Below are 14,445 nucleotides of genomic sequence, written 5' to 3'. Positions count from 1 at the left end.
TTGAGCCTTTAGAATGTGAGATGTTAATAGGACATATCAATAGAGCCAAACTGTGGAAGCAGATGCACAGGACAAATCACGGCCAATGCAGTGGTAGTGTAAGGGCACTACGCATGAGGATGAAGGACTCCAAAGAGAATGGGCTTTTGTGTGAGTTTAAGAGAATATTATTCATTTGGGAGCATCTGCATGGTAGTAACTGTTAAAGTTGTGGATCCAGAAAATTATCAAGGAAAAGAAAAGCCTTTGCAAGATGCTCATGATCAATCATTTAAAGATAATAGGAACAATAAAGAATTAAGAACAAGCAGGGTCGAAGAGAAGCTGCTGTGGTTGGAATGTGACTGTCCCCTCTGAAATGCATATTCAAATTTGATGGCCATTGTAGTAGTATTGGAAGGTGGAGCCCAAAAGGATATGTTTGGGCCATGAGGATGAATTGGTTCTCATGAATTAGTTCTCATGAATGACTTTTCTCACAAGTCTAAATTCTCATTCTTAGGAGACTGGTCTCTAGATCTAGGAGCCCCCGCAAAAACCTTTCTTTTTCTTTTTTTTAACCTCTTTTCTTTATAAATCACCTAGTCTCAAGTCTTCTATTATAGCAATAGAAAATGAATTAAGACAGAAGTGCATAAAAAAAAGGTTGAAGAGAAAATCTACTGAATTTGAGGAGCCAGAAGTTATCAATGAACTTACAGATGGAAAGAATGCCAAATAAACATTAGAGAGAAAGGAAATTACAGGAATGGTGAAGAAGCTGATGCTGTCAGAGACCACCCACATTCCTTGGATTCATCATGAGTTCCTGTTCACTTTCCAGTGTGGACTCTGCTTCTCTACAGAGTTCTTTTGTATTTTTTTTTGTCCGTCATGGGGCTTGAACTCTGGGCTTGGGCGCTGTCTCTGAGCTCTTCAAGGCAAGTGCTCTACCACTTGAGCCACAGCTCCACTTCCCAGAGTTCTTTTATAAGAACTACAAAAGGCCACTCTGCCCATGAAGAGAGCAAGACAGAGAATAGAGTTAATAATCATTAATAATCCTCAGGAGAAGCTCTCTGATTCTTGAGTTGATGTATAAATACCTGGGCTTCCTTGCCTAGACTCTGAAGCAGGCATGCATTTTGTACCTTTTTTCCAGAGTCTCCTCCCTGAATTGAGGTCCAGTTACCCACTGTGATTACTGGCTGAATACCCACACCTTCTTAGCAATGTTCCTTTCCTTCTCTAGTATCTCTTGTCTCCTAGCAGTGAATTTTCATGTGCTTCCAAATAAATAACTTATACTTGAACCCCCCCTCTCTCTTTATCTCTCTCTCTCTCTCTCTCTCTCTCTCTCTCTCTCTCTCTCTCTCTCTCTCTCTCTCTCTCTCTCTCTCTCTCTCTCTCTCTCTCTCTCTTCTCTGTCTCCTTAGACAAATAAATGAGCATATAATTTATGGCCCAAACTAGGACACCAGGTCATGTGATAAAGGGAGGGAGGGGGGCACTGGTAATTATCAAGGCCAAGACCACTGTTACAAAGTCAGACTTTGCATGCCTGGGGACAAGACTTCTTAATTACAGCCTCTCCTGCAATAACAGAGGGGGGTGAGGATGGGAGGGAGGGAGAGAGAGAATTCAAATACCAATTCCTTATAATAACAGATGTTACTATAAGATGTGCAGAGTGAAGATGCTTTTTACTTCGTGAGCATTTGTGCCCCCATGCACCCTCCCCCCAGAGAGCTCTGGAAAGGAACATGTCAGTTCCAAAGCATGCCCATATCTCAGGAGGAGAATGGACCATAAGAAGTAGGTCAGTGTCTAGCCTGCAGGAAAACAAAGCTCAGGCATTTCTGAAGTCTTGTGATTCTACGCTCCAAGGCTGGAAGCAATCCTGTCAACCACAGTCAGCAAAAATGTTCATCTTAAAGCATCGCTGGGTACCCTCTTCTCACTTTCTCTCACTTTCCATTAATGATGTCAGAGCCTGCTTTTCTGGAGCTACTCAGACAGTGAGACCTTTAACAGTGCATTCATGAGGATGATTGGTCTCTGTATCCCCGAGGATACTGTACCCAAACCAGGATTTTTTTAAACTAAGACCTTTCCACTTCACATACTTCCCTGTCTAAAATTTTATATCTCCTCCAAGGAGATTTTTCTGTCTAAAAAAGTCTTTCAAGAAAACCACTCCATTTGCTTGTCTGGTGGAGATGAGCAGTCTGAATGTGAACTTGATCGTGCATGTATTAATTTCGTCTTTGATTTTTAAATGAGAGTTGAAATGGGATGTTGATAGGGAAGCTTCAGGCTCTGGCTGGTAAAGGGACCTCTGCCCTCCAGCACCAAGTGTCAAGTGGGCCTGGCTGTTTCCAGTGGCCGCCAGGATGCTCCATCCTGGCAAATGGGTCTCATCCCCCTGTCACTCTGACTTGTTCTCACTTAAGTTTAGTGTGGATACAACCTAATAATAGGGAGACTGGCACACACTGCGCTAAGCATCTTGTATAGGCTAATGCACTTGTTTCTTAAAGTAGTTCTCTGAAGTACATCCTAGGCTAATGCACTTATTTCTTAAAGTAGTTCTCTGAAGTACATCCTATTAACCTGGCTTGTAGCTGAGAGGCTGAGATACTGAGAAGCCATAGAGCTTGCTCATGCTCTCTCAGATAGTCAGTTTGTACAATTGAAGACAGAAAAGAGCTCAAGGTACTCCATTGGGCATCTAGGTAAAGCTGGGCTGCTGGGTTGTTTTGTGTGTGTGTGTGTGTGTGTGTGTGTGTGTGTGTGTGTGTGTGTATTTGGTCGTGGGGCTGGAACTCAGGGCCTTGATGCTGTCCCCGAGCTCTTTTGCTTAAGGCTAGTGCTCAACTGCTTTGAGCCACAGCTCCACTTACAGTTTTCTGGTGGTTAATTGGCAATAAAAGTCTCATAGACTTTCCACCTCAGGCTAATGTTGACCCATAATTCTCAGATCTCAGCCTCCTGAGTAGCTAGAATTATAGACATGAGCTATCAGTACCCAGCCCTGGCTGAGTTTCTTGAAGAAGGAACTTCTCTATTGAGGTGAAATACCAGAGTTCTTTAGCTCTAATGGATTCAATGGTGTAGCTACACTCCTACCTCAGACCTCAGTGCCTCTAGAGTGATCTCCTCTTGATGGCTCAGAGAAGTTTATTAGTGAAAGAGTTGCAGAAAGGAGACTACCACGTGGTTCAAGTGGAAGAGAGTTTATTAGGAGAATCAAACTGCTAGCCTGCTCCAGATGTAGTTGTGCCGAGTGTAGAATATAGGGTGTGGGCATAGTGATAGTGCGCTGCAACCTGATGGTTGTAAACCTGCAAACTGATGGCAGAGAAGGAGCGAGATTATGTCAGGAAAAGCAAGGAGGAAGTGTGGCTGCATCAGATGGGGAAGTCAGAGCATGGGGTCCATTTGCTGACATATGGTCTGGTGATTAATAGTTACATGTGATTACCAGTTTAGGCCAGGTGATTTCTGATAGGGCTACTATGTGTTTTCCTTCATGAAGAGGGGAGAGCTGATCTCCCCGGCAGACCTAACAATCAGGACACCAAAACATGCTCACTAAGGTTCCAATTTCTAGATCCTTCCCCGCTTTCAGTGCTATCTTATCATGGAAGTGGCCACCACTAGTTGTGGAGGCAGCACAAAATGGAAGCCCTCTCCGAGTCCTTCTCTGGAGTCTTCTGGAGGCTTTGGCCTATATCTCTCTTAGGTAGTACAGGTGTTACTTTCTTTCCTAGCGTGTAAGTTTATCACTGCTAAGTCACAGTGATTCAACTCTTCCTCTTCCGTTGCTTAGCAGAAAGACCCAAATGTAGGTTATATGTGAATGAAAAAGGAGAGTGCAGTCACACAAATAGGAAAAAAGTGATGTAAGGAAATTGCAAAACACATATTTGCAGAAGAATTAGTAGCTGAATTCATTAAATACAGTAATACTTGCTTTTTAATTTCTGACCCCCTGAAAATTCAAACATATCAACTCTCTGCTGTGAAGGAAGAGTATATTCTATCACTGAACTATACAGTATATGGGAGAGAGGCTTGAACGGGGTTATTTCAGAGCCAAAGATTTCTCAGCTTCCTTTCTCATGTCCATTTTCCTTATCAAACATCAGTAAATTTTGAGGGACTAATTCCAGGACTTTTCCCTCTCTCTCTTTCTTTCTCTCTCTCTCTTTCTCTGTGGATGTTTGTCTCTGTCTCTGTCTCTCTGTCTCTCTCCAAAAATGATCTGTTGCCGAATGAATGACGTACAGCAACCTTCTCTCACGCTTTAGAAGTAATTTACCTTACCAGGTAGATTTAGGGCATAGACATTCAAAACAATAATAGTCAGCATAGGGCTGGGAAGGTGGCCTTGTGGTAGAGTGCTTGCCTTGCATGCATGAAGCCCTGGGTACAATTCCTCCGCACCACATAAGCAGAAAAAAAAAAAAAAAAACGGAAGTGGTGCTGTGGCTCAAGTGGTAGAGCATAAACCTTGAGCTGAAGAGCTGATGACAGTGCCCAGGCCCAGAGTTCAGGCCTTACGACTGACCAAAATAATAATAATAATAATAACAATAATAACAATAACAATAATAAGCATAATCAGCAGGGATCATAGTAACTGCCTTCATCTTACAGAACACATTAGAGCATTTTGGTCACAAGCAACAGAAACTAGGTTTGGCTAGTTTAAGCAGAAAAGGAAGACACTGAGAATTGTAGAAGATGAGATCATCTCTCCACCTAGTTCCTCTTTACCTTCGGTGCTCTCTTCTACCAGCCACTGAGAATGTTGCTGTCAACAGGGACCCCTCACCTAGAAGATTATCTTCCACTTCCCATTTGATAAAAATTGAAGCTCTGCCAAATGGTAGAACTTATTCAGGTACAACTCATACTCAGTCTCCTGGGCTGAGGTCAGAGGCCAGCTGAGATAAACTCCACTCAATTCTTTCTCTACTTATCTTGTCTCCCTCATTTCCTTAAGACTTCACAAACAATCTCACCTCGGGGTCTATTTCTAAGAAATCCCACCTAAGACAAAAGGACATTGGGAAGAGGACAGGACCCATGGCCACTCTAGGAAGTACAGGGAAGAAATAGAGGGGTGGTAATCTTTGTGTGCCATCCTCATGGTGAGTCAGATCCTGCTATTTCCATAGTCTTTCAATTAAAGATACAAATTTTTATAAAAGGATCTAACTGGTTTATTCCGAGTCACATGCCCCGGTTTATCATAGAGGGCTCTACCAAACGACATAGGTTCCTCAGGGAACTATTCAAATACTTTACCATACAATAGCAATATCATCTGGACAACTACCACCTCAACCACTCCTAGGACAACCCTGAGGGACATGATACTATGGTTATTATACAAATGAAGAAATTGAAGTACAATTCAGGAAAATTGAAGGAACTAACCCAGCCCTCTTCTCAAATTTCTTGTTTAAAAGAGCCTATTTGAAAGGTTAACTCTCTAACATCTATCAGACCTCCATTGGTAGGTCAACACAGCACAGACACTCCATGCTGCTTTTGTGTGTTTTGTGCTGCTGTAACAGAATACCAGATGCTGGGTAATTAGTAATGAGCAGAAATGTATTTCTTATCATTGTAGAAACTGAGAAACCCAATATGGAGAGACCAGCATTTGTGAAGTACTTTCTTCTACATCATAACAAGATGGAAGGCATCACATGGCAGAAAGACAGAAAGGGAAGGGGGGTGAGAATAAGGGTATAGACTTCCTTCTTTGACAATAAATTTACCTCCACTATAATGAGCCTATGCTCATGATAATTCCATTAACTCTGCCCTCTTGGACTAAACATCTATCATTAAACTCTACCTTCAATACTATAGTAAGAGGATTAAGTTTCCACCCCACACGGAGGTGGGGACATTCAAATAATATATAGCCCTTAGCAGTTGTTGGTTCAAGAGTCTGTCTGGTTCTTGCCTTGGAGATATAATAAGAATTTTCATGGGTCTCTGAGAACTATGTCCCCTAGATTCAAGAAGGGGCCATTCCCAACTCTTCCTCTAGACACTGCTAAGGCTGGGCCTAACAAACAACGACCTCCAACCTCTATTCTGCTTGTCCCTGGGTCAAAGTCAGCATGAGGAGGTGACAGGACCAAGAGTATCTCAGAGAGGAAGAGCAGAGCCCTTCCCCCTTCCCATGTCCTACTTGAGGTCTACTGAACCTCTGGTCTCACTAACAAGGCAAAATAATATTCCCTGTTGATAAGATACAGCTCAAAGGATTGAGGGCATGGCTCATGTGGTAGAGCATTTGCCTAGCAAGCATAAGGCCCTTTCAAATCTTAGTATGTATGCATATATATAGATAGAGATATAAATAAATAAATAAATATATATATATATATATATATATATATATATATATATATATAGAGAGAGAGAGAGAGAGAGAGAGAGAGAGAGAGAGAGAGAGAGAGAGTAGAGTTCAAGCAGGGATTGCTATCACTCTTAGCATCTTAGTTGAAGCGCTCTTCTCTGGGCTGAAGAAAGTGCCAAAGGAATGAGGACACTTTCCAAGGCAAGTTCCAGCACAATCCCTGATTTTAAAAATAGCCATTTATTAGTTGTGTAACCTGGGGCAAGTCATCCAACCTCTCTGAATCACAGCTTCCTCCTAAGAGAAATAGAGCCTTATCTCTGGACGTCCTCCCTATGTAGGATCCACTGGATAAAGCATTTACAACAACCCACCACCAGGTACAGGCTAAACACTCCAAAATGGTTGGATATTAGGTTTTCTTTGGGGAGAAAAGTTAAAATGGAATTAAAAAGTGAATAGTTGGGCACTGACTGGTGGCTGGTTCATGCTTATAATCCTAGTACTCAGGAGGCTGAGATATGAGGATCACTATTGGAAGCCAGTCAGTGCAGAAAAATCTATAAGTCTCTTATCTCAAATTAACCACCAAAAAAAAAAATCTGGAAATGGAGCTGTGGCCTAAGTGATAGAGTGCTAGCCTTGAATGGAAAAAGCAAATCAGGGGCTTGAGACCCTTAGTTCACACAAACAAAATAAATATCTACTTACATTGAATCTTTAATGCTGTTAAGTGATTTCTTTATTTATAGAACATTATGCTTTTAATGAGAGTACAAACCAAAGAAATAAATCAAACAAGGTTACAAAGGTGATATCATCTGCACATTTCATGAAATCATGTACAATAATATACTCATCACTCCAGAAATCCAGAATTTTTTCAGTAAAGGCTATTGTGATACGTCCATGTTCTGCCCCTCCACATCATGTCTCATATCCTTCCACAGGGGCCAAACCCAGCATCATCTGTCCCATGGCATAATACAACAGGACATCCATGCACAAGTTGGACCAAACTTACATTTTGAACTTCTAAAAGGAAAATGTTGTGTTTGTTCAAATCACTCCTAATATGATTCCAGGAACATGAGAATACTTAATGTATTCTTAGCTCAATAGTTTTTACCCACATTCAAAAATCAAATTTGACTGCAGTGGTTTTTAAGTGTTCTGGAGTCATGAACCCTTTTTGAATTAAATGAATGCTATGGACCAGTTCCCAGATAAATGCACAGCCAAGCAAAATGTCTGAACCTTCAATTCCTTCCTCCCTCGCTAGGATGAGACTCTCTGAATTAAAGACTAAAATAAACCAAAGCCGGGTTCGGTGGTATATACCTGTAATTCCAGTGATTCAGGAGAGCGAGATAACAGTTAGAGGATAACTGTTCAAGGTGAATCTGAGCAAAAAGTTAGTGAGATGCCATTTCAAAATACAAGCCTAGAGTGGTGGCATGTGTCTATGATTCCAGCTATATGATGAGAAGCATAAATATGAGGATTGCCATCTGAAGCCAGCCTGGACCAAAACATTAGACTTTAATTAAGTTCAAGCCCTAAGACTGACAAAAACAAAAACAGAAAACAAAAAAAACCCTAAAGTAAAAAAGGAGGTTGTATCTCAAGTCGTAGAGCAAAGTATAGCACAAATCATTGTATTATATTAATATTATATTAGTGAAATAATGAATTATTTTCATGTTGCCTAACAGTGTTTTTCATCTTTACTGTTTATACACGAATAAAATAGAATGTTACTATGGACTTCTTACAAAGCAGAAAAATACCTAAAGCAAAAAGTGATGAGCCCAAGTGGTAGAGTACTTACTTAACAAAAGCAAGGAAAGAGCAAGTTGAAACCCCAGTACCACCTAAATAAGCAAATACAGTTAATGAGTACTCCTTGTAGGTACCAGTGGCTGCCCACCTGTAATCCTATCTACTCATGAAGCTGAGATCTGATGATAGAGATTCAAAGCCAGTCTGAACATAAGACTGATCACCAATTAACCAGCAAAAGAACCAGAAGTGCCTTGAGCAAAAGAGCCAAGAGAAAAAGAGCACAAGGACTTGAATTCAAGCTCCAATACTGGCACAGGTTAATTAATTAATTATTCTAAAAAAGACAGCAGCCAGCTCAGGGCCTACACAAAATGAGCACTGGATAAAGGTCCCTTGCTAACAGATCTGAACTATTTCAGGACATCAAGTGAGAATCCCCTAGTGGAAAATAAAATAAAATAAAATAAAAAGACCTGCTTAGGAGAAAGAGAAGCTGAGCTCACATAGGGCTGATGAGCCTCCTCTTCAAACCACTCACTGGCATTCATTTCTGTCTTATTGACAGGGGGAAATTTTTTCCTGGCAGTTGGAATTAAGATTTTTCTATTCATCTTTCCTTTGCATACTATTTCACCAAGTAATACAAAATTAACGCCACGCTAAGCATGGGTAGGAAAGCACACCTCTGTCAGGACCGGGCAAAGGAGGCATCTCCAAGCACAGAGGGAGGTCCTTTCACCAGGAAAGTGCTGGCCCTCCCACAGCTGGACCCCAAGAACAACTCTCCAAGTCTCTGAACCCAGTCCCCAGAAGTGAGCTTTATAAATTCTGGGCATCCAAGCAGAAGCAACACATGTAGAAAATATGGAGGTTGTGGGGCTGGGAAGATGGCTCAGTGGTAGAGCGCTTGCCTTGCATGCCTGAGGCCCTGGGTTCGATTCCTCAGCACCACATAAAGCAAAATGAAAAAAGCCGGAAGTGGCGCTGTGGCTCAAGTGGTAGAGCGCTAGCCTTGAGCTGAAGAGCTGAGTGACAGCGCCCAGGCCCAGAGTTCAGGCCCCACAACCGGACCCAAAAAAAAATATATATATATGGAGGTTGTGTGAAGGCTAATCGACCATGTGAGCCCTGCCTTGTGGCCTTGAAGCCTCTAGCAGGGGCTAGATGACCTCATCGTTTTCATTCCATTTTTGTGGAAAGAGCTATGAAGGAAACTCTTTAGTGGACTCCTTTAGCTGATCCCCCTGATAACACCTCTAGAAGTGGATACCCAGTTTTGGATTAGATCCCCTCCAGCTTTATAAAACCAAATAAGCAGAACCCAGCCAGACCTGCCGGCCCCAGGGCCAGTGGGATTGACTGGAATGTTCCCCAAACCTCCCCAGTATTTGGCAAAAAGTTGGCCCCCTTGTCAATGGGGTGGCTGTTTTGCTGCTGAAGAATTCACTGCTGATGGTGCCAACTAGCCTTTCTTTCTATGCCCAGGTGGAGCTGACTTAGGCGGGTCAGCTTGCTCTCTGGCTCTAGACACTGTTCCTGCTGTTCTGGGGTGCTGGGCCTCCTTGGGCATTGGTACAGGGTTCATAAGCCTGGCTTCAGTCCAGGCTCTGCAAATCTAGCCTCATCTCCATGCCCCTCTTCCTAAGATGCCATCCCTCTGACTTTAGCCAAAGAATAAAACTTCTTGTGCTTACTGACTTCAGGATAGACACTTAAAAAATCAAGAACTGCCAATTCCACCAATCCCAGTGGGACTGTGTGTGTGTGTGCATGTGCACATGCATGCACATGCACACACACACAAGAGACTTCCTGTTCCATCTTTGTACATTCAGGGCTTTTGTATGTACAGGGTCTTTTTATGTACAGGACTTTTGTACTGTTAGCATTTACAGTGCACTGATCCCTTCTTGAGAATCTTCCCTTCAGCCTTTACCCAACCTGAGGAAAAAGAGAAAGCAGCTGCAGAAGGAGGTGGACTATGTCTCCTACAGCCACCCAGAGAGTAATTAGGGATTTGAGCCCATCACTGCAGATGTGTTGCCATCATTTTCTGCTAGCATCACTGGTTGCATAAGCAAATGGCCCCTTGAGGTACAGTTTTCTTGTGGTAAAATGGGTTGTTCTGTTTGCATAAATAAATAAACAGCATTGCAATCTGAGGCACAGGGATGTCAGGTAAGTCAATGAGATGTGGTGGGAGATGTCTGTGGAGTAAGAGAACATTCAGATGTTGATGTATGTGAGGTTTGTTACCTGTACCCCTATCCTGCCTTCTGTGTATGTGTGTGTATGTGCATGCACACGCGCATATGTGTGCGCGCACACATGCGCACACCAGTCCTGGAGCTTGAACTCAGGGCCTGGACACTGTCCTTGAGTCTTTATTCCCAAGGCTAGTGTTCTACCACTTGAGCCACAGTTCCACATCTGGCTTTTTTTTTTTCAGTTAATTGGAGATAAGAGTCTCACAGACTTCCCTGCTCAGGCTAGCTTCAAACTGTAATCCTTAGAGCTCAATCTCCTGAGTAGCTATGATTTTAAGTACAAGACACTGGCACCTGGCTGGCTTTCCCGTTTTGAACTTATTCCACTGCTATCTATTGCTCAGGGTTTTCCTGTACCCCTCCCTCTCCTGACAGAATGCTAAGATGTGAATAGTACTGGAATATGGCAAATCCAGGTGTTTATTGTCTCTGGCATGGCCTTTTTAAGATCCTTAGAATGAGAAATGCTAGATCTAAAGGATGCCTTGACTTGTAGTTGGTTTTCAGGCACTGATTCTTTTGGGGTCCTGCCATGTAGAGGAATTACTTGTCAGGTTAGCTTCAGGACAGGCAAAACCCAGAGGCATCATTAACCAGGAAGTATTAATGGCTTTCCAGGGGAAAGTGGGATTCCAGGGAGACCCACATCTATCCTGGGCCAGAAGCAAGGCTGGACTTTTGATTCTCCTCGCTCTACCCACAGCCCTTGCTCCATTCTTCTAGACTCTCCCCACAGTGTCAGTTGACTGACATCTCCTCCCCAACATTGTTCTACAATGAGGCTTGTTTACCCAATGGAATCTCATCTAAGACCATCTCCACACCACCCCCTTGAATGGATCCCTCATGACGGCCTACCTCACCAACCCTCTTCTCTGCCCTCTGCCCTCACATCCTCCACCCACAGCATCTATCACCATTCACGCTGCAAACATTCAAGACTTGATTACGGTAGGGAGCTACACTGTTATGTTCCTGCCTGTGACCTCTATGTCCTGACTCAGGGCCCTCTATGGCTTGCTTTGCTGTGACCTTTATTAATGGACATCATTCTTCTCTAATCTGTCCCCAAAGCCACCAGAGGGACCAAGCAATTTTGACCATATTTCTTTCTCCTTCCCTCTTAACCCCAGTCTCATTGTCAGTAAAGACTCAGAAAGGTAAATGACATCACAGAATTGAGGTAAAAATAAGAGGAAACCATGACATGTGAAAACGCTTGGCTGTGCAACAGGTATTCAAGAACAATGTGTTGGGTTCATCTGATTTGTTTAGCTTTTGCCAAGTGAGCTAAGTGGCAGTGACCAGTGGCTTCCTACTTGTAGGTAATTCCTAATTCTTATTAGGATGCCATGGAGCCTCTCTCCGTCACTTCTTCTTGCCCATGTGATGTTGCCCCTCAAAGAATCAAGTGAGTTATGCCTCCAGAAAGGAAATCTAGGGAAGGACCTTAGAAATCATCACGTCCAACATCCTCATTTTAAAGATAGGGAAATTGAAGTCCTGAGCGACTACGTATTCCAATACCAACAGCTAGTGGCAAAATGTGGAACTTACCTACTCTGAAAGAAGAGAGGTATGCACACAGAAAATAAAATAGCTTAAAGAAAACTCAAAAGTGAATCTCACCAGACCACAGAACATTCTAGCATCCCAGACACTCCCTTTCATGATTCTTTTCCTGTCTCCCACCAGGAGACTACTTTTATCCCAACTTCATGGGAATCTTTTTTGCCTGTGCAAGGACTTGGTCTTGAAATCCGCGCCTAGCTCTTGCACTTGGCTTTTTTACTCAAAGCCAATGGTCTACCACTTAAGCCTCATCTTCACTTCTGGCTTTTTGCTGATTAATTGGAAATAAGAGTCTTACAGACTTCTCTGTCCAGGCTGGTTTCAAATCATGATCCTGGGCTGGGAATATGGCTCAGTGGTAGAGTGCTTGCCTTACATGTCTGAGGCCCTGGGTTCGATTCCTCAGCACCACATAAACAAAAAGAAAAAAGCCGGAAGTGGCGCTATGGCTCCAGTGGTAGAGCACTAGCCTTGAGCTGAAGAGCTGAGGGACAGTGCCCAGGCCCAGAGTTCAGGCCCCACGACCGGACCCAAAAAAAATTTTTTTTTAAAAATCAAATCATGATCCTCAGATCTCAGCCTTCTGACTAGCTAGGATTACAGATGTGAGCCAACAACACCTGATCTTTGATGGGACTCTGATTTTCATAATCTCATTTCCAAAGCAGGCACCCTAAACATTGTATCTAGGTTTTTACTAACTTTGAATTTTATGATATAACATTACACTGGATTCTTTCCCATCTCAATTCTGTCACTAATTAGCATGTTGTGTCATTCATGTTGTCTTTGTAACTAGCTTCATTCAGTCCCAAGGTTGTATAGTATTGTACTAAGTCGAAGAGTGTCTCCTCAAATTTCATGTCTACCCAGAACTTCAGAACATAAACTTATTTAGAAACAGAGACTTTGCAAGTTAGTATGAGGTCATGTTAGGGAGGCCCTAAATCTATTGACTGTTATACTGATTACAAGGCCTTATGAATACAAAGATAAACAGGGAGACTACCATGTGAAGTTAGAAGTCGAGAATGTCAGATGCAACTCCCAGAGAAGGAATGCCAAGGACTGTCAGCTTCTACTGGAAGTGAAGAGTGAGACGTGAGACAAATTCTCCTTCAGAGACTCCTGGAGGACTCATGTTGCTGACCCTTGGATTTTATACTTCTTGCATTATGAAAGAATCGATTCCTGCTGTTTGAACCTACTTAGCTTGTGGTCCTAGGAAACTAATACAATATTCTTCTATAGCCATGATTTGCTAGCAAATAGGCCAGCATTTCCTGATCTGTTATGTAGCTGAGGTAGTTTGGTTACTCTCCTGTCTTGAACTGTTGTGAATAAATGCAGCTAGGAACCCTGTTGTCCAGCACACAAGGGCATGTGTTTCTCTGGATGCCATGCCTCCACCATCATCCTTCTTCCTGGTAATCCTGGGAACGAGCCACTCTGAGACACAGGAGAAAGGATGGTATCAGAACATGAAGCCTGCCTCAGCACCAACCTAAATTAATTCATCCTCAACTCTCCTGCCTGATTCCATCCCTATCCTACTGTGACCCTGAGCCATTACTTCCTGTTTGTAGGCTCCTCCCACTGACTTCCTCTGCAGCCTCTCTCCAGTTAGAGTGTCTGATCTCCTTTTCTAGTTCTTTTTTTCTTTTGTTGGTTAACAGGTTTGGGTTAGTGTCGTGTGTGTGTGTGTGTGTGTGTGTGTGTGTGTGTGTGTGTGTGTGTGTGTGTGTGTGTGTGTGTGTGTGTGTGTGTGTGTGTGTGTGCCAGTACTGTGACTTGAATGCAGGGCTTTGTGTTCTTGCTTCACTTACATAGGTCAAGCCTATGTAAGCCTATGACCACACCTTCACTTCTGGCTTATTTTGGTTAATTAGATATGAGAGTTTCACAGATAATGTTTCTACTCAGGCTGGTTTCAAACCATGATCCACAGATTTCAGCCTGCTGACTAGCTAGGATTACAGACATAAGCCATCAGTGCCCAGTGGGTCCACTGTTTTTGCTTGTTCTCTGGACTCTGCCATAGCATTTCAGACCCAAGTGTCTAACAAGGGGCCCTTCTTACAAGGGGAGACTTTCATAAGTACTTTTTCTCTGCCTGTATTGATTTGAGAAAATGGCTACTCTGGAAGACAGTGAGAGGCTGAAGGCAGAAAAGGCAAGGCATGATGGGACAGGAGAGGGGAGCATCTGTGCAGTAGAAGTGGGGATGCTGGTACATGTGGTTGTAGCAGCAGCAACCAGTGGCCAAGTCACAAAGCAAAAAGAATGTTTGTGTCAGCCGCCAAAGGCTGAGGTAAAGGGTTGCTGTGTTCACTCTCTTCATTCCTGAAGATGAGTCACTCCCTAAACCTCCAGAACCATGACTATGATTGTTTATCTGACATGAACACCAAGCTTGTTTTCAATGCTGCAAAACCGTCTCAAAGTGTACTGCAG

This window comes from Dipodomys merriami, unplaced genomic scaffold, assembly GCF_024711535.1.
Source record: "Dipodomys merriami isolate MVZ:Mamm:240054 unplaced genomic scaffold, mDipMer1.0.p SCAF_13, whole genome shotgun sequence".
Classification (NCBI taxonomy): Eukaryota; Metazoa; Chordata; class Mammalia; order Rodentia; family Heteromyidae; genus Dipodomys; species Dipodomys merriami.
This window is presented reverse-complemented; position numbering follows the sequence as displayed.